This window comes from Glandiceps talaboti, chromosome 16 (genome assembly GCF_964340395.1).
Source record: "Glandiceps talaboti chromosome 16, keGlaTala1.1, whole genome shotgun sequence".
Classification (NCBI taxonomy): Eukaryota; Metazoa; Hemichordata; class Enteropneusta; family Spengelidae; genus Glandiceps; species Glandiceps talaboti.
The window spans coordinates 17,589,292-17,601,426 of NC_135564.1; the positions used below are offsets into that span (position 1 = coordinate 17,589,292).

At 35.3% G+C, this 12,135-nt stretch overlaps 1 protein-coding gene across 1 annotated transcript in view; it reads left to right on the forward strand.

Annotated features, from left to right (window-relative positions):
• Positions 1–12,135, forward strand: part of LOC144447833 (phosphatidylinositol 4-phosphate 5-kinase type-1 alpha-like) — a 79,941-nt gene that overhangs the window by 36,735 nt on the left and 31,071 nt on the right. The window lies entirely within an intron of this gene.

Here is a 12,135-nt window from a genome sequence, read left to right on the forward strand (position 1 = left end):
TGGTAATATGAGTTGGCAGCAGTCTTGTTGATAGTGACCTTGTCAAAGTTAGTCCAAAGTGACATTTTAAATAACACGATTTCAGCTACACATAATTTTTTTTTTTTTTTTATACAAAAGATGGAACTTAAGTGATTTGAAATAAGATGTCCTATAGATTTGTTGAGTTGGTGGCAGTCTTGTGGAAAGGGACCTGTCAAAGTTCGCTGAAAGTGACATTTGAAAGAACATGTTTTAATTAAATTACATGAAACCACAGTGCATTTGCGAAAGAAGTAGAAATAACGTGACTTGAAATAAAACATCTTACAGATTTATGGAGGAACTTATTAATTAAACTTTTAAAGGTAGTTGCTTGCAAGAAGATTTATTTATACACTTGCTGTGTGTCGTTTTGTTGGTCTGTTTGAACAGTTGGCAATTGTCAATTCTTTTTTCAGGTTGTCTAGTTCCATCAAAGAGTTTCAATAATTTAATGTTAGTTCACTTCGTAACCATGCGTATTGAATGTACGGGAATGGAACGGAAATGTCATGCATGGCATAGCAGAGGAAAGAAGTCGTGTACTGACACAATGTAGACTCCAATCCACATGATTTGAGTCAAGATGATGAGTTCAGTATTCTGTACACCTGCCACAGGTTATCTTTGAAATCAGTCATCTGGTGACAGAATACTTTTGTTGGTCAGGAATGTATAAATATTTGAAAGAAGTCAACATTTGACATAATAATGTATATTATAGATCACATACCATACAACATTAATCATCTCTTCTTTGAATTGCTTGCAGCTCATTAAAAGGTAACGTCACTCCAGGAAATAGAGACATTTTCAGAAAACATGCAGGCTCTGGAGAATCATTCCATGATTTTACATTAGCTACAATTATTTGTGATTTCAGAGAAACATCAAGGTGATCTAACTAGCATTTATAGGGTATCTTTGCTATGTGCTATTGCATCATGGGAGATAGCAGAAATACATTATTCAATGGTTGAACACTGAATATTCATGAGTACAAAATGCTACACACTTCAGTATGAAATAGCTGTCATGAATATTCAGTATTCAACCTTTGAATAGTGTATTTCTGCTCTCTCCTATGATGCAGTAGTCTGTAGCAAAACACCCTATAAATGCTCAAGATCAACTTGATGTTTCTCTGAAATTGCAAATAATTGTAGGTGATATAAAATCATGAAATGACTCTCCAGAACCCATTGTTTTTATGAAAATATATATGACTATTTCCTCACTGGTGTTCCCTTTTTACACATTTTGACAAACGTAGTCGTCAAACTATGCTTCAACTTTGACATTATCAACAATGGTTTCCAAGAAATATTCCTGGAGAATGACCTTGATTGTTTTTTTTCCCAAGATGTCTCTTGATTTATGTATTAATTAGCAGTAGTTGTAGTTACAAGGTTTATCTGTTTTATACTCTCTCTGCAGTGCATATCTATGACGTGGGCATTGTGGTATTCAATGTTTTTACTCCTACCTGCTACTACCATTTGTCATTTCAGAATCAACTTCTCGGTTTCATTATGTGTCATGTACTCCGTTGCAAATCGCAAACACACCCACACAAATTTCATCATGATAACCTCCAGACCTCTTTGGTAATTGTAGAACTATACTAGTCTGGATGCCAACTGTGTGAGTGAAGGTATAAATTGTAATGATACTGTATACGAACTAGACTATATGGTAGAACTTGCGAGATGGGAGAATGCGTTCCAGCTTGTAAGAATCATAGACAGTACTTGAGAGCTATCAAGGGGCTAATGTCTGTACAGGAATGAACAAATTCATATAAAATTCATTGTTTCTAATATTTGAATGTGTATATCCAAAAGAATAGTGGCTTGTACTGTCATTTTGTAAGAACATGACTCAGTTTCTTATGAATATTTTTATGTAATGCATAATTCTGTGTAGATGTGATCCAAATAGCGCCAGAATGTTTGCCAAGGTTTGCAATCCCAAGTAACAGTTTATAGGGGAAAAAATCTACAATGTAGTAAAAGTTGATTAGATTTCCATACTTTCAACCACAATGTGTGTGTGACGAAATATGCCTAGGGAACTCAGATAGATATCACCTATTTACTGTCGGTAGTAAAATATTGACTATCGTCGTGTATAAAATTGATCCCTGAAATTGAAAAGTGAAATGTTAACCTGTTTTTGTGAAGGATAGGGTTATTCCAAAAGTGGTCAGTACTTTTCAGTCCATATTGTGAATGTCATTCAGAAAATAATCACAGTGTAAATTATACAATTCAAATTGTAACTTGCAGTTGACACTTGATATTTTGTTGATTAGGTAATGAATATTAATGTTCACGAATATAAATAACTGGCCAGCACTTGTTTGGGGCTGGGGAGAATCCTGTAAGGGTAGTAGGAAGTATGACTATACAAACATGTGTAATCAGGTACAAACAGTAGAGTACCTTTGCAGTGGTTTGGGAACCTTTGAAACGAACGTGATGAAATGTGGTGTTTATATCATTGATGGAAAAACCTCAGTAAGTAATACATGATAGGGTGAACTCTGGTGCATATCACCTTCTTACCACCCACAACATAAACCAGTATTAAATGAATGCATTGTGTAATGTGTAGGAAACCACTAGACTAATTGGCTAGCCTCAGATGACCCCTTTACAGTAATTGTCATCTCAGTGGTACCTGGCTGTGTCAGCTTTTCTATATTCACACATCGTGGCCGCAGGTACTGATGAATAATTTAAGAACTAAAATGTGGAAACATATGATGTTATGATTTGTATCCCCAGATGGTGTTTTATAAATGAAATATGTCATGAGCTTACTCATCAAAGTAAAGTAATATAGGTCAGATAGTTGAAGATCAAATTTAAGTTTAATATTTTCAGTTATATTATAATAAACACAACGTTGGTGTAAGTGTAACATAATATCTACAGCTTACAGTTCATTACAGTAAATTGTGCTTCATTAATTAGACAAAATCAAAATAATAAAATTGAATAAAATATATATCTTCTATATGTCCTACTTGGATTTTGCTACAAGTCTCCCTATGGATATTTCTGTGTGTCCCCTAGGATTTATCCCCTGAATTTGTCAGCATTGCTCGTACTACTACTAGTGTTTGTTCAGTGTGAATGTTAACAGTATTTCTTGCCCAGAAACGTAGGTTTGACATATTGGATAGACCTTGTCAAGTGAGATTTATATATATACACCTCCAATTGGCTGAGATGGAATATCTCACATGAGTTGGCATTCTGGCAAACACTAAATTTAACATATGCATTGGTACAGAGTGTGGGATTGATTTGATCTCGGACTTCTTGTCCCACACATTTACTCAGTCTGTATAACCCCCAGACTTGGCTTTCTTTAATACTTCCCTGCAAGCTGAGAATGTCAGTCTCGGCTTACAGGCTGAGATTGTCACAGTCTCAGCTTACAGAGATGTAAGAAAGCCAAGTCTGGGGGTTATACAGACTGAGTATTTCCTCTGGGCTACAGTATTTCCTTTGCCATTATGGTCTGATCAATAGCAAAATTATACTCTCAGTTCAATCAATCAATCAATCCATACTTCAGTTAGTTATTTTACAATGTTCAGAAAAGTTGTCTTCCTGGTGCCACTCAAATCAGAATTTGGAGAATATATCTTAGAGAATGTGATCACAATGGCTAGTCGTCATGTACATGTACAATGAGGGATGGATGGCAATGTGGTATTGAATAATCTCTAAATATAGATCTTCAGATTCAAACCCAATGGATAGCTTCTAGACTACCAATCATGTGAAATCAGTATAGATTCTAGATACAATGTATCAGGATGTGGTGAACTTTGATCTGTCACCTTTGACCATCTATAAGAATGGCTGCAACCTGTTGCTGAGGTATTGTTGATCTATTCAATACACTACAAAATTGTTTGAAATTGACAAATTCCTGTAGATGTAGAGACAAGATATATGATGATAAAGTACTGAATGCATCAAATGAATACAAAAGAAATGACAATTTGTCATACGTGTCCAGAATAGCAAGTGGTTTTGATGAGTTCTATACTGCCGTATGTCTCATGCATTATTTAATCTGAACATGTTTGTACACTCTCAAATGTGTATACAGTATCATTTTACAAAATGATGTATGCTAGATATCAAAAATAGCTATTGTGGATTCGTCTTTAGTTACAAATACTCATCACAAGTGCTATAAAATACTAGTGCAGCTAATTTGTGTGTGTGCATGTGTGTGTGTGCATGTGTGCGTGCATGTGTGTGTGCATGCATGTGTGTGTGCGTGCATGCATGCATCCATCCATACATGTACATATGTACATTTAAATGTAACTGTACATATATACACATATGTACTGTGTATGTGGTAGTGATGTGTGAAGAATACACAATTTATAACTTACTTAAATATAGAAAATTTAATATGTAAAATTCAGTAAAGCATAGTAGCTCAGTTATTTTGTTATGGTTCAGAAAACCTGAGGAAAAGTAGGTAAAATTTATATAGATTGGGACAATCCCATACCTTGTACTAATATCACTTTGCACCCTTGTGAAGTGCTTATAGACTTTACCTTTCCACCCATAACACTGGGTCTTCTGTATAATTTATACACATGTCAATGGATATTTCTTATACTGTTTTGTTTGTTTGTTTGTTTGTTGTTGTTGTTGTTGTTTTTGTTGTTGTTGTTGGAACCATTAGAGTATTAATTTGAATTTTATGACACTTTCAAGACAGATGGCTATTTGTCAGAAAGAAGAGTGTCTAGTGACACCAAGCTGTGGTGACAGTGATATTGAAACTTTTCATGTCATGTTTTAGCTTTTACTTTGAAATGTTTGTTTCAACTAATAGATATTACCTTGCATGTGATTTATTGACGTAAATACTAATTTAATTAACGGGAAGAAATGTCTTCATTTTATACAGAAATTAATTTTACAATCAAAGTTTATTTCCTGAAAATGATGAGTTGACAAATAAAATATGGGTGACCCAGTTCTGTAACATTGTAATCTAGATGTTAATGGCACATGACTATCAAAGTCAGATATCATTATCAGGGCTATGATGCACACCACATAAACATGTATTGAAGAGAAAAAAATCTTTTGTAAAGTACTTTTTAAAAACATCAAAACTAAAATAATATTTCCTGACAGCTATGACGTATAAATAATAATGTGAATTGATTGATGAAAGCCATGGTGGATAGCTGGTGAAAGCTTTGGTGAAGTACTAATAAAAAGTAGGCAAAATAAAGTTCAAATTATGAACATAAATATGTGACTTTGTGAAAATTTTCTGAAAGCACAGTTTATTGAAAACTTACACTGGTTAGTCAGCAAAGCTCATTTTAATGCTATAAACCTGATGAAGGTTTTTGAATAAAATCATATCTTATTTGGACCCTACCTCCTAATCTTAGTTTTACTTCATTGTAAACTCAACTCTGTCCTTCAAGACCAGGTTTTAACTATTTTTGGTGTGTCAGAATTAAAGTTGAAATTATCCCAGTCTGTAACTCATCAAGCAGATTAATCCTGTTTTCCCAACTTGTATTTTTGTGAGTACAAACTAATACTTCCCTGGTAGAAAGAGGATAATCTGATGTAAGAATAGGCTCTATTGCTTTATTTAGTATACCTCTTAGCTCTAATTTGTAAAATGTTGTTTGTTTTCTATTTTGTTGTTCTTGGAGTGAGCGCCTCATTCAACAACAAAATAGAAAACAAACAACACCAAAGTAAATAGAGATATTGATAAAGTAAATCCAGCCATATTTCTACATCAGATTGATAAATCATGTAAATAAGAACTCACAGATAAATGGCTTAGAATAATGTATTTTTAAAAACTCATTTATTGTTAATGCATTCGTCATCTTTGCATAACATATATAAAATTGCCTTGCAGTCATGTACAAATGTACGAGTGTTGGTTAACCTCTATTCTTGACATGTTTGATGGGAAGCCTCGCCCTTCAATATTTCACTCCGTATAAATTTGACAGCCACACAATTTAAAATTGTTCAAATACTATTTATTAAAGAGAATCATTTGTACCGTGACCTTTTACACCTACAGTACATGACTTGAATTCATAAAACATATATAGGTGCTGCCAATTACTTCCTCATTCAGAGTTCCGCTATTCTGTTTTGCATAACGGTAGTCGGAATAATATATATGAAATCTTCAGTCTTAATAGGTACTGCCTATAGGGAGCTACAAGAATGGACTCCATCCATTTATCAATGCATGCTTGCTTGCACTTCTGTTAAGGTGCCAAGAACGTGTCAGTTTTAGCACAAATGTACCTAACTTTCACAATATAGGGATTAGGGGTATGCACATCACGTTTATTTTGTGATCTGTGATAAATCTGACCAGTATCTATAACCATTTAACATTTTCTTGCAAACGAAAGTACATCTGCTTTGAAGGTGACCTTTCTGAGGCTGTGACTGTATCTGTTGAAGAATGTAGAAATCAATCATGACTTCGACGTTTGAGGTCAAATTCTACCTATCTTGTTTATAGAATGATATAAAAACCCAATATATAAGTTGTAATAACCTAGAATCTAATCTCATGTTAGGATTGTACTCTCGCTTTTCCCCAGTCATGCCTGGCATTTTGCTAGTGACTGTTTATCCAAACCTGAAAGTCGACAATGATTTCCAGCAGTGATAATTGAATATGGTGCATGTAATTTTGTTTACGTCGTACAGCTCTAACCACATGGTGGTGCTATTCATATCATCTCACAGTGGAAAAAAATTGAAACCCAATAAGAATTTGCATCTGAATTCTAGCCAAAAGCTTCATTAACGTTAACAGCTGCTAGCGAAATGGCATGCATGGTAGGGAAATGGCAGAAGTGAAAATCCCCACATGATTGCATCATTCTAGGCTAAAGTTGTAACTGATATATTATTGGCTTCGTTTCATCTACTGTTAGTACTAACTTATAACTAGCTGTCTTATGAACTCCAAGCATTTCATGGTTCATCAAACTTTAAACCAACAAAAGTATGCCTACAGTAGTTCAGATAAGAAACTCAATGTCTACATACTGTAGTACTGGTCAGGTTATGATACAGAATATATCTTTCTCTGGATGTGTTCAGTTTACCATGGCAACAACACATTTAATCACCTCACTGTCACCAACAGTGTGATATAATGAAGCGCTTTATAAAAATAATTGGTATGTTACAATTTGCACAATTTCTTTCACTGGTGTATTTTCAAATGGTTCTGCATTTAAATTTGTATTTCCAAGTGACAAGTGGTTTTCCATGAGGAGTCGATTTCTAGATGATACTGTTTTGATAAAAGTGGATTTCCAGGGGGGTTCAAAATAAGAAATGTATCGATGAGAGAATTTCTGATTTCATTGTCTGCTTTTACAATTACATTTGATTCTGCTTTTAAATTAGTGTATTTCCAGATGTTTCTTTGTGGAAATTTATCAATAGGGAATTTCTAAATGCCTCTGCATCCAGATTTATATACATCAAGAGTGTACATGTATTTCCAGATGTTTCTTTGTTGAAATTCATTGATGACACAGGCAGTACATAACAAACACAGTACGTCATGTCATAGCTAAGCTTTAAACAGTTGGTAAGTTGGGTAATAAATTACACATACATGTACAATACTAATGCAACTTTGAAAGGCATACTAGTTTGTCAATTGTAATACAAATGTGAGCAATACACATCTACATACCCATTCAGTTTCAGTTTTGCTTTCATGAAATTTCAATAACATGGAGTGTTTCAATAGTTAATTTTAATGTTCGTACTACCAGGCAATACCTGTATAACGTCATAGCTTTTAACTGTTATTTCAAAACCTTTGGCCATAAATAGAGGTACCAGTTTGTACTTTGTACCATAAACATTGGTAATGAATTGCAGATTCATAGTTTTACCAGTTTGCTAGTGGTAACTAAGATTTTGGTGATAAATTACATATACAATACGTAATGTCATAGGTTTGAATCGTGTAGGAAATCAAGATTGACGTCGGCGTCGTATCAGTTTGTTTTCAGGAAACCACAGTTACAAGGGAAGACAGAGTGCCTATAGAGAGCTTGAAGTCATATTAATCTAGTTAAAAGCTCAGTGGAGTTGTAGATGGCGCCAACATGTAAGACTTGTCAGGATGAAATATTAGGGATTAAAAGAGTTGCCTGTAGACTAACACTAGGAAAGATTGTCTAAATTAAAGTGATTACAGTACTTCAGAAAACATGTATTTAGTAAGCGTTGCTAGAGAATTGACAGTTATGCGATGCTAGAGAATTGACAGTTATGCGATGCTAGAGAATTGACAGTTATGCGATGCTGGAGAATTGACAGTTATGCAGTGCTAGAGAATTGACAGGTATGCGATGCTGGAGAGTTGACAGTTACACAGTGCTAGAGAATTGACAGGTATGCGATGCTGGGGAGTTGACAGTTACGCAGTGCTAGAGAATTGACAGGTATGCGATGCTGGAGAATTGACAGTTATGCAGTGCTAGAGAATTGACAGTTATGCGATGCTAGAGAAGTGACAGTTATGCGATGCTGGAGAAGTGACAGTTATGCAATGCTAGAGAAGTGACAGTTATGCAATGCTGGAAAGTTGACAGTTACGCAGTGCTAGAGAATTGACAGTTATGCGATGCTGGAAAGTTGACAGTTACGCAATGCTAGAGAATTGACAGGTATGCAATGCTGGAAAGTTGACAGTTACGCAGTGCTAGAGAATTGACAGTTATGCGATGCTGGAAAGTTGACAGTTACGCAATGCTAGAGAATTGACAGGTATGCAATGCTGGAAAGTTGACAGTTACGCAGTGCTAGAGAATTGACAGTTATGCGATGCTGGAAAGTTGACAGTTACGCAATGCTAGAGAATTGACAGGTATGCAATGCTGGAAAGTTGACAGTTACGCAATGCTAGAGAATTGACAGGTATGAAATGCTGGGGAGTTGACAGTTACGCAGTGCTCGAGAATTGACAGGTATGCGATGCTGGAAAGTTGACAGTTACGCAATGCTAGAGAATTGACAGGTATGCAATGCTGGGGAGTTGACAGTTACACAGTGCTAGAGAATTGACAGGTATGCAATGCCGGAGAGTTGACAGCTACGCAGTGCCAGAGAATTGACAGGTATGCAATGCTGGGGAGTTGACAGTTACGCAGTGGTAGAGAATTGACAGGTATGCGATGCTGGAGAGTTGACAGTTACGCAGTACTAGAGAATTGACAGGTATGCGATGCTGGAGAGTTGACAGTTACACAGTGCTAGAGAACCCAAATCTTGCAATGGCCACTGTCTTTTAACATGATTTGATCAGAAGAGGGATTTTTAACTAGGGAGAGGGGTTTGCTTCACTTACTAATAAAGTTAAAATATCACACTTCTTGATAATAAATTTTATGTTCTCATACAAATGTTATGATATTGATAAGGATGGGACTTTTAATTTCTGTTTTTCTCCTGACAACTAACGTACCATCATAGTAAAAAAACCACAGGTCTCTATGTTACACCATCTGAGACAAGCTCACTGCATCAGCAGAAAAATATACTCTGGCTTGTAAAAATGGTATGTAGATGGTAAATAGTTGAATGGAAGATGATTAGATTGTTAGTATGCAAATATTTTAACTATGAAGTATAAGGCCTAAGGGGAAGTCTGTCGATAGATAAGCTTATGTTTGTCCACAATGATTTTCATGATGTATATTTTATTACTTATGACATGGATGTCATCACCATGATAAACTCAGATAAAAAATAATTAGGCTACTTTATGATGTATGTCAATATCATTTCTCTATGGAGGTGAAATTTAAAATTCTATGTTTTGTGATGTTTTATGATGTTCTATTCAGTCATGCTATACCCCGGTACTTACTAGTATTATATTAGTCTAGTTACTGTACATGAAGTCATTTTCTACAATCTCTCTCTCTCCACGTATAGTCAAACAGACAAATTCTACCAAAACATTCTAACTAAACCTGGGGAAAGGTTGACGGTGAATGTCAATAGTAATCTATCACATACTGAAAGGTGGTTATAATTGGTTACTTCTCCAGCTTACTACAAACACAATGTCCAGTTTGAAAGTCACATGAGGACACGATAACATCATTACATTTATTATATCAACACTCCAATAGCATTAAACTGCCGCTGTCAGTGGTAAGAACAGAATGCTAGAGAAATCCATTTGACTATACGGTGGAGATGATCGTAGCTAGACTCTCTCACAGTCCTCGGAGCCTCGCTTTACTAAAATTGATGCTAAATGAATTATTTTGTATGTACCGATACCATCTACATAACGTACTCCATGATCGTACTCGAACAACCTTGTACTGTGCGGCCTCATCGACCACATAGAGATATCTGTTCGTTGACGTCTGACTGCGACGCTCCGTATTTTCGCGAAGCCCTATGTCTACCTATGTCTACTTTTCTCCATTGCCACCTATGTTTACTTTTCTCCATTACCACCTATGTCTACTTTGCCCCATTGCCACCTACATGTATGTCTACTTTTTTCCATTGCCACCTATGTCTACTTTGCCCCATTGCCACCTACATGTATGTCTACTTTTCTCCATTGCCACCTATGTCTACTTTTCTCCATTACCACCTATGTCTACTTTGCCCCATTGCCACCTACATGTATGTCTACTTTTTTCCATTGCCACCTATGTCTACTTTGCCCCATTGCCACCTACATGTATGTCTACTTTTCTCCATTGCCACCTATGTCTACTTTCCTCCATTGCCACCTGTGTTTACTTTGTTCCATTGCCACCTACATGTATGTCTACTTTTCTCCATTGCCACCTATGTCTACTTTCCTCCATTGCCACCTGTGTTTACTTTGTTCCATTGCCACTGATGTTTATGTTTTACCATTGCCACCTACATGTATGTCTACTTTGTTCCATTGCTACCTATATTTACTTTGTTCCATTGCTGTGAATATTATCGATTGTATTATTGATTTTCACACTTCCCGCAGAGAATTATAATAAAGGATCTTATAAAGCACTTATTGATTTCTGCTTTTCATAATTCCAAGTCATATACATGTAGTACATTTTGAATACTTCACTCCCACACACTTGTATTAAATTGTATGTCGTATCTATAACATTGTGTCTGAGAAAAAGAAAATTACTACTGATAGTGATACAAAGATAGGTAGAATCAAATTATAACAACTTGTCACCTAGTCATACAATAAACATACTTTGATTTGAATATATTTCATCTTTTCGTCTGTATCGTTGATGATGTATGTAGAAATTATTTCTCAATATTTGTCTTTGTTCAGTCGAAGAAAGTAAGAGTGGCTTAAGGAGCCTTGTCACTTTGAATTAAAAATGAATAGTGACATAGGAGGCTTTGTCACTTCACAATAAAGATGAATAGTGAGATAAGGGGCTTTCTCACTTTGAATTAAAAATGAATAGTGACATAGGAGGCTTTGTCACTTCATAGTAAAGATGAATAGTGACATAAGGGGCCTTGTTACTTCACATTAAAGATGAATAGGGACATAAGGGGCCTTGTCACTTTGAATTAAAAATGAATAGTGACATAGGAGGCCTTGTCACTTCACAATAAAGATGAATAGTGACATAAGGGGCCTTGTCACTTCACATTAAAAATGAATAGGGACATAAGGGGCCTTGTCACTTTGAATCAAAGATAAACAGCGATGAAACCTTTATGATAGGAATATTTTCTGATGAAGAAAATGTAGATAGGAAGATATGCAGGCTTAATTTTTTTAAAAGAGAGAAAGTAATAGTGATTCTAATGTTTTGACTCATATATTGAACACAACAGAAATAATGACATAGAAGCATGTTGCCGTGATGTAGAACAGTCAGGATATAAATCCTGTGTTTTCTGTTCACGTGCGTATAAGTTTGCTTGTGCATGATTTAAATATATTTATACCACTTCAATTTGAGTTGGACACAGTTTACTGCAGGCAGAATTTGATTAAAACTTAAAAGTCAGTATGGTTGTAAGTAAGCAAAGGAGA